This window comes from Adelges cooleyi, unplaced genomic scaffold, assembly GCF_023614345.1.
Source record: "Adelges cooleyi isolate 19-005CV unplaced genomic scaffold, UGA_ACOO_1.1 ACOO_flye_CR_arks_rails_tigmint_CR_PRNA_9, whole genome shotgun sequence".
Taxonomy (NCBI): Eukaryota; Metazoa; Arthropoda; class Insecta; order Hemiptera; family Adelgidae; genus Adelges; species Adelges cooleyi.
Window position 1 is genome coordinate 17,661,695 of NW_026096579.1, and position 10,111 is coordinate 17,671,805.

Here is a 10,111-nt window from a genome sequence, read left to right on the forward strand (position 1 = left end):
TGGTTATTCTGAGTAATAGGTATGATTACACTAATCATTCTTTTAGTTCAATGGCTTACCCCCTTGACTAAAATTTAGCCCCCCTAAAAATATTCCTAGTTGAGTAGAATATCAGTTAAATAATTTTTTTTGTCGTTTAAAAATTGAAAAGTAATGATTAATGAACGTCAGTAAAACTCAAAATGTTTTTTCAAGCCAAACTATTAATTATGCAAATTCGAAAATCAACAGTCAAGATTTTAGATTTTTTGTGTTCCAAAAAATAAACTACACTTGTTGGCTAACGTAATATTTAGAAAAAAGCAGAATTAAAAAAATATTCTTTTCCTAGAGATATTACAAATGTCAAATCATCGTGGAACAGTGTGTATTAATTATATGCTTATATATAATATATTTTAAAGAAAGCCTAGGGTGGGATTAAACAATTTTTTTCTAAATCTTTTTTGATTACTTTTATAAAATGTTTAATGATTACAAAGTGTAATCACGATTACTGATTATTTTTACATTGTTGTATTCAATAGCAGAAGAGACAGGCCGAAAACCCGACGGTTAAAAAGTATCAATTAAACTTAAAAACTTAAGTAAAAAATGAATAACAGATGGCGTAGGTCGTTTGGCAAAATGAGCAATAATAACATTATAATATTTTATAACGACCGTCGTCAAAACCCGTTTCGACCAATAAGTGACACGGTGTTAACGACTCGGTTTTCCGGAATATTTCCTACATTAATTTATTATGTAAAACTTGTTAATAACGTTAACTGAAATAATTGTATATAAAGAGTTGTTTATCGACCAGTTTTCTTATATTTCTAATACATTTTTCCAACTCACAGAAATCGCGTCGGTTGTTGCGCGCGTTGAAATGCATATAAAAAATGTATGGCAAATAACCATCATACATGTATAATAATCGGCTGAAGTCAGAAAGTCTATACTAAATGAGAAAACTGTACAAGAAAACTGACCGAGTCTTGACTCGTCACTAGTAAGGCATTACTACTTTTAATACAACAATCATTGCCCATTGTACTCGTGTAAAGTTCCTAGTTCATTAGGTACGTTTGTTAGTTAACTAATAGTCTTCATTATGCAATAGGTATAGATAATTACATATCATTATACGTCATATGAACGGTAAAGTCTCGATCGGCTAATTCTTAAAATAAAAAATCATATTAATAATGACTTGGCTTCTTGTATGGAAAATGCCGTTCATTTCCAGTCGCATCGTCGTAAAGTAAAACAGTTATCAGCATGGATTTCGGTTAACAAGGCAAAAACTACGGATTTTAGGTTTACAAAGAACTCGATGGGTTTTTTATGGGTTTGGGTTTTGATATAAATACTAAAGCGAAAAGAGTAATTATTTGAAAATATCATTAGTTTTTTTTAAACTTAGTTGGCAGTTTAAAAAAATTATGAATGCTGAAGAAATACTGTCGCCAAACTAGAAATCAAATTAAATGGTTGTTCTGCAAAACCGAAAATCCGTTTGGCAGACTTAAATGGTTGTTACGATATGTGTCAATGTGTTTAAATTTAGTAAAAGTCCCTTAGTGGCGTATATACAAAAACCAGAAGGAGATATAATATCTATCACCTCCCAGAGCCTTATTATTTGTAAAATATATATTATTAATAATCTATTTGTCAAGCAGAAAACTTTTCTTGTTGCTGAAGAAGTTTTGGACGAAATGTCACAAAAAAAGAAAATCTCTCATGTACAAAACACATTTTTTGTTACCAGTTAACAAACAGTTATGCTTAAAGAATAATCACGGTTCTCCTTTTTAGGTCCGGGCACAAGAGCAAGCTTTACATAAGGAAGTCGAAGGGAAAGTGTTTTATTGCATATCACTCCCAAAAGAAAATTGTTAAAACGCCACTAAAGACCCTTATTATCCAACACTTTCGAAACTCGATTAATTCTGGCTCTGTTATTTTTGTGTATAGGTACTTATTTTTATGTTGTTCGACAACGTAGGAAACGTGCACAATTTCAAGGATACTGAAAAAAAATCTCATAGTTTAATAGTAACAACGATCATGAGATCTATGGCAAATTTCAAATTTCCGTACAAATTTGGCCTTAGCGAAATTCATGGCCTCGGCGGCGGCGGTCGGTCGATAGACCCGTATTATGCTGTGTTCTCAGGGCTTGCCGCGCCGGGCCCACCGCCACTATAATAATACACGGTACACACAACACGACCAACACACACACGCAGTGAGCAGTCATTGAACTGCATTCCCGGTGGGTGAGGGAATTCCCCGCCGCCGCCTCCACCACCTCATCCGGACGACCCGGACCGCTTTTCGCCGGGCAATATTTACCACGCTGTGTGTATTATATTTTTACGTTGAAAAAAAAAAAAATACTGGGTCTGTAGGCTGCGCGCGCGCGCTCACTCGAGTGTGTGTGTGTGCCGTGTACGGGGAAAAATGGGCGTGACCGTGTAGCGTGTAGATGTGAGTGGCGACGAAGGGAGGTGGTACTGGCAGCGGTGATGCAAATCACCGTCGGCGGGGCGCGAAGGGTTCGACTGTTGTTATTGCCGTGGGCCGTGTGCGCGGTGTACAATACTCGTGCGTACGGGGACTGCGGGGTGAGCAGACGACGAAGAGGAGGAGGTACCGTTGTTGCCACATTGCCCATTGCTTACAATGTCTATTCAACTGCATTATTTTCCATTCCCAAATTTCCCATTAGACAATCGCTCTGTCTCTCTCGCGTCAAAGCCCCGTCGGCAGCCGTCACTATTTCATTACGAGTTATTTACAACAATACGGTACAAATAGAACCAACGTTGGAAAAAAAAAAAATAGTTAAAAATGTATTTTACCGTCCGACGTATTATGGCTGTATTTTTTTTCGTTACCTTTAACATTAATTCGTTATCTGCAAATCGGGATTAACTTTAACAGGTCTCTATGGTGGTACATAGTATTCTGTGCCTGTCTAACCCTATCGCAAGCAAAACGGTAACATAAATCTGTCATGCTTTGGGAGTCGTCGTTTTGGACTTTGGCGGTCAATATCGATTCGGTGGCGATTGGTCGAAACATTAATTATTCACAACATTCCATTATTATTTTTTTTTTTTTGCATGTTTCCCGTTTTATTTCTAATTGATTTTTAAAAATTTCTCCTCCCTAACTGAGTTTAGATGACGATCAGTTTTTGGTTTCCAATGCGACAATCGATATGTTAAACATTTCAAAATAATGTTCTAATAAAAATAACGGCACGTCGACCCAACCCAAACTAACCTAACCAGTTTTGAATAATTATTTCCAAGTTGAAATAAATTTTAAGTAATGACAGGAGGTTTAGCGCGGGTGACTCAAACTCTAAAAGCTTTTAACTATGATTCTTCAAAACTGGTTATCGACTAGTCTTTGTTTTTATTATATTATTAAATGAATAAAATATAAACTTATTTTCTAGACTGCTGTGTAAAACTCAAATGTTTATGCATTTTTTAATTTAAAAGTGAAAGAAATCATTATTATTATGTCATTTCTAAAAATATTTTTAATTACTTAATAGAATTTCAGGAGAAATTGGTTGTGTGTATTGGTTTCCATAACTGACATATTAATCATCTATTTCTTACATTAGCCATTTATATATATATATATTATACATGAAGAGTACATGGGGGGGGGGCAGAAAAGTCGCTATTTTCAATATTTTCTTTTAAGAAAAACATGTTTAAAAATGCAATACGTCAAAGCGAATTTAATTATTAAAAAATCGCCATTTTAGAACAGTGACCTTGATATTTCCTGTATCGTTTATTTAGCGAATAGACAACAGATTTTTTTTTCACTATCAATACATTTCAAATACCCATTATAACTTGATGGTGGATACTAGCGGTTATGTATTTATTTTTTTTTGTATTTAAAGCTAGTACTTTGAGTTCTGACCGTTTTTATTCACAATGATGAGTAATAATGAGTAATAACTTTTGGACTAGGCTACGAATGGACAGAAAAAACAGTACAATATTTATCATACTATCCATAATCAACTAAAATTATATTGCGCAACAATCGGGATAATCATTAATACGCTTAAAAACGATAAGAATGTATCATTTTTATTATTATTTACTATTTACCGCTAAAAAAATATTATGGAAATCAAGGGTTCGAGTCACAACGCGTTAAACTGAAGATATTGCACATCAAAACATTTAGCAATTAAAAAAAAAAAGGGCCTGAACTTAAATAACATATCGCTTACTAAAATTATTTTTACTGTGTATGAGTTTTTGATACAACATAAGTCATAATTATCAATTATATTATTTATTGACAATAACAGTCCGGATACATTATTAAAATAATTATTGTCGCCAGTGGAGATCCAGACAAAATGTTACAACAGCACACTATCGTTTTAACCAATCGGTGATAATAATAATTATAATTATGAAAAAAAAAACTTTACATTGGAATAAGTATAATGTGCGTGCGTGAATCGTGACCACAAAGTTATCATTCATTCGAATGATTTGTTAAAATATATTATAAGGTCAAATTACACGATTATGATGACGTACTTGTTTAAAGAAAAACATGGACTTTATCTTAATCTTTATTCGTTGTTCAATTTGTAATTAGTGTAATAAAACAACGAGAAGTATCAATTATCAATAAAAACTATTCCATAAATATTATTATGCATACCTATTTACTAAATGTTGATAGTGGAGAAAAAAGTTCGTCTTCGTCAAAAATATTATACATTTTTTAATTTAAAGTTGTATTATATTATATTATATGTGTCTAATTAACTGAATGTAAATTGTAATATTTTTTTTAACTACAAACTATTGAAGCCAAAAATGAATTACTTAATATCACCTTCATAGTTTTCACAACACCGCCTAGCCCATTCAAGTTTTGCAAAGATTAATCGCACTAGCGTCTAAGTATAGCACTTGTATAAATATTTATACTAAAATATAATTCAATGGCTTCTATTGTTGCGAAGACACATTATTAGTATTATTTTAACTATAGTGATTATTTTGGGAATCGCAGAGAAAAATAAAAACGTAGGCTATCGATTTATCATAAAAAATAAAAACATACTTAAATCCATTATAATTAAGTTTTATTTTGCGATTTTCATTATAGTGACAGACAATGCATATGCATTGCTTTGGGAATGTCTAAGCTTGTCTCTCTGCGGATTACTACGTTTGTTTTTAAACAGAAATAGATTTGTACAAAAAACATAATTACAAAAACGTGGTTTTCGCATATTACACAATTCACAATTGGCAACGTGGCATGTCGTCCGTTACGCCCACCGATTTCAACAATATTAATAACAATATCATACTAAAAATATATAATGTGAATAAAATATCAACAAACCGAATTTTAACGTTGATTTATTAGCTTTATTAAAACTAACCGAGTTCAATTACTTCAATAGTTCTACGAGCTGCATTCTGTGAAATGCGCGACACGAAATATAACGATTTCATAAATACATATTAATATGTACTGCACGTCAGGACCCGAGAATCGATAAACATTATAATTTTAGATAGTAGCGAAACTAAAGTTTAAACTGAACTGAACAGATATGTAAATTATTGTACAGAATATAAAAGCGATAGGATGTTTGTGTTTAAACTTTTCGTATTTTTCTTTTTTGACTAATTTGTGCCGAACGGATTTAATTTTAATGTGTTCTATTAAACATAAAAATTTGAAATTTACTAAAAAAAATAATAATATAAAAACTTATTGAAAAATGTTGAAACCATCGATTGTTTGATGCCAGACTGGCTTTTGTTGAAAACCCGAAAGGTCGAATATCAGCTAGGTAGTACTTTTGACAACTATTCAAAAATAATTAGTTTTAACCTGCTAATGAACACATTAGCATTCAGCGTTTGGTTATCGGGTTTTTGGAAAATTTTCTGTGTTTGGTTACACTAAACGACAAATGGTAATTATTTACAACCTTATGGATTTAATTTGTTTTCCCATTAACGTTAATATGCAAGTACAATGCCCCTCTACTTTATTTCACCAATAAGTTTTATAATTACACTAACTATAAATTTGCTCTTCTTTTTATGGCCCACAATTAACGTTGTTCGTATTCTCTGTCGATCGATGTAGAGCGACATCGACGTTGCCGCTCTAAAATATAACTTACAAATGGATAATAATAACATTTACACTATGAATACACTAGTTCATTAATATGAGTCATGTGTTGTGCAACTAGATTTTAAACCACAATTATTATTCAAATTGACTAATTTATTATTTTATTAATTATTTGATAAATCTATAAATTATTCATTTTAGTTGTTTTATACGTCTTATAATAGTAAATAGTTACATTTGTAGATGTAGGTATAGTTTTCCGTTATAAGAAAGTGATGAAACTATTGTATATAAGTTATATAAAAAATATGTCATCTATAAATTACGAGTGTCGAAATTTTGAAAAATGTATGCTTAACACGCTAACTTACTTATAATTATTACAATCTACTTATTTTTGTTTTTTTATTTGTTCTTATAATATTGGTATATTATACTGTTATTTCTCATTTGTAAATTATCTAAATATTGAAAATAGAAAAACGTATAAATTTAAGACATAAGATATGAACTCTTGTCTCCTCCATAAGCATCAGGCTTTTGGAGACAAACTTTTTCCTTTATTACTCATATGTTGTAAATTATGTATATTCCGTTTGAAATAATAAATAAATAAAATAGAAATATATAATATACAATAGTTAAAATACATAAGATAGGTGATAACTTAAATCATTTGCAGAACCATGCCAATTTTCAAAGAACATATGGTTATTGGTTTGTCAATACACTTATTAGATAAATATTGAACATCATTTTGTAAATGTATAATTGTTTACGTATATAGTGCGGCCTAAAACAAATATATATTACAAGTTATAAAATAAAACAAGTCCATTTTTAATATTATTTATTAAATATGATCGCTTATGATTTCGGATCAATAGACATGCTACTCGAGTAAATCTGTCAACAGAAAAAAAAGTTATCGTGCCTTCACACACAAAAACATCATTATAAATTTAATACGTACGTAATAACGTACTCAGCTCCCAATTCGTAACAAAAAAAGAAGTTATGTTCATAGGTAAACAATTTTTTTATATCAAGGGTCTGTATTTATTATAAAGACAAGCTCGTTTGACTATTTTTTCTTAAAGACTCGCGCATATTATTATTAAACATCTGACTGGTAATAATAATTTTTTTTTTAAATCAACAACGATTAGATATGGTCTAGAATAGACCTTAGATTAGAGTAGTTGCGAGACCTTGAATACAATTCGATAACAATAAGCGACGTCCCTGGTAATACTACCCATTGGTTAAAGAGAATTTGTAAATTTCGATCGTCAAATAGATAAGTTCAACAAAAGTCATATAATAACACTGAGACCAGTTCTCAATGTATAAACAAAACAATGTTTATAAATTTAACGATTTAATTTGTATTTAATACACAAGTAACATAATACGTTGAAAATAACATGCATTGTTTTTAAAAATTTTAGAAGCAATTTGGAAAAATTAAAAAAATCCAGGCACCATACAAAACATCCAGTGCCAGTTCTCGGAACCGGCGAGCAAAATTCTAAAAACGCATTGGATTTTGGTACGAACCAAACAGGAATACACGTTTCAAAGTACAATATTAATTGTTTTTAACGATTTACATCGTGCGTACGTATTGTCTATGACGAGCGAGGTAATAAAATAAGATAACTAAAAATAATATTCACAATTATTTTCGTTTATCGTTAGTTGTAGATCAACAGCTATCGGCCATTAAATTAAACACCAGTACTGATAAACTGATAGACCAAACATCAAAACCTGTGACAACTGGCGAGGCAGAACAATACAATAATATTATATTAATATGTTATATTATTTAACATGGCGTGGTACGGGGTACCTCTATTATGTACACAACACGGTATAATATGAATATCGTAATTCAGATTTAATTTTTCCACCGTACACGCATGCGCTATAAATTTAATAGTGCCATCTGCTAATATTTATAATGAAACTGCGACGGTGCCAAGTGTTTTCGGCGACCTACAAATATTTCCTAAGTAACCTTGCCTACGGCTCAGAAGAGTGAAGGGTACTGCGGCAACATTGTCCTAGCAGGTGTCGCGTTCGGTGTTGTCATTATTACAGTGGCCGCCGAATTCATACATAAAATACGTAAATAAAAGAAAACCGTTTATTTACATTTGAACCGTTCGCTGGAAAATATCGTCGATTCTATTGAATTGGCCATATTCATAAATAAGGTACACCGTACTCGCTGCATCTTAGTTAACATTAAAAATAGGAAATAAACGATTTTAAAATTAAAATGTGTGTGTATTTTTCATGTTTCTAAATCAATAAAAATAAAAATCTCGACTTGCCTAGTGTTCTTGCAATCGGCAGATTTAGGCAAGCTAAAGTCAAGATCTATCGAGCGATGGACGACCAATGTTATATTTAAGATTATAAACATCATAAATGTTTTGTAAACATTCTAGTCACGGATTAAAAATTGTACCCTTCAGCAATTATTAAAATTAGGTTGTATCGAGTTACTTCGCCGTTCAATGTTATGTCCGTGGCGTACTAATAATTTAGTTTCTGGAGATATTAATATTCATTTTCAAGTAAACATCACCAATAGCAAAAATATCCACCACAATCTTTTAAAAGTCTAATTATAATTTATTTCGATGGCTAATTAAACTGCTAACCTTTAGAAATGAATGATGATTGATGACGCAAGCATTTTACATTTGTATTTTTTGTAATGGTATTTAAAAAGAGATTTTTAAACAGTTGTTTATTATGTACAGTAACAAAAGTCTGGTCTGGGTTGTCTTGAAAAAAAAAACATTTAGGTATGCTTAGTTAAAAATTCAAAAAAAGTCATCCTAAAATAGTTTATTGTTATTTAAGCTAAACTTTTTAGTTTTTCCTGCCCAAGCTTACTGCTTCAACGCGGCAGTATGTGATTTGCAAGGCATACTCACCGGGTAAAGGGATAACCCCTTTTATAATAAGTACCAGTGTTTGCACAGAAGTCTAAAATATCTCACAAAGTGTATAGAACGTATAATTTCAACATACATTAATGTACAATGCAGCCCAAAAAATACATAGCTAAGTACTGGTGAATATAGTTTGGGTTGCCTGCTTAAAAAGATATTTAGTGTTAAAAAAAAAAACGTGACATTTTCGATAGATTATGAAAAATGTTAATCGTTTTTCATTAATAAATATCAAATTCTTTCTTACTCTATACAAATGCTTAGAACAAATAAAGAAAAATTAGTTTTAACGATAATTATCTGTAAATATCGAGTCTAAAAAAATCGAGTTCAAGGGTATTCTAAATTCAAATACATGTCGTCTTCAAAATTATATTAAACAAAGGTGTAAACAAATATAGTGACAGGATCAAGTATCAACCGTCGATTAACATAATATACACTTATGTTATTTATTATTGAAAATAGTGAATAAAAATAAAAATGTAGACTGTTTAGTTCAAAATTAGAAGACGGTATAATTGGTTTATCAATGGTATCTGTGCCAATTTTAAGTAATATTCGTTCTATAAATAAGTTAAAGCCAAAAATAATGTTTGATCACAAATTATGCTATTATTAATTTATCGTTACGGTTATATCGGATATTATATAATCGGGTACCTATTAATTGTTTACCTACGGGCAAATTTATAAGTTATTTAGAAACATAAATAAAAAAAGTCAACTACCGATCTTAAATCAGTAAAAATTATTTTAATGGTTACTTCGGGTTAACGTGTTTGACTACGTGAATAAGCAATATGTATATTTTGTTAAATAATGCATTTGCAAGTATACCTGCAATGTTTTTTTTATTACTCTGCGGTCAATAGCAGTTATTATTTATTAGTCATATCATATTATTTATTATTTATATATTTTCAACCCTTTAACTGGTCGATGCAACAATATAGCTAAGGAATAAGGATATCCATTCTCGA

At 30.8% G+C, this 10,111-nt stretch overlaps 1 long non-coding RNA gene across 2 annotated transcripts; it reads left to right on the forward strand.

The window, feature by feature from the left end:
* The first annotated feature begins 2,745 nt into the window (after positions 1-2,745).
* On the forward strand, positions 2,746-8,690 carry LOC126847099 (uncharacterized). Of its 2 annotated transcripts, none has more exons than XR_007686974.1 (3): positions 2,746-2,937; positions 7,608-7,801; positions 7,858-8,690. It is a non-coding gene; the product is annotated as an uncharacterized LOC126847099 (long non-coding RNA). The 2 variants fall into 2 exon arrangements; XR_007686975.1 differs by lacking the exon at positions 2,746-2,937 and adding an exon at positions 5,888-5,989.
* The last annotated feature ends 1,421 nt before the right edge of the window (positions 8,691-10,111 follow it).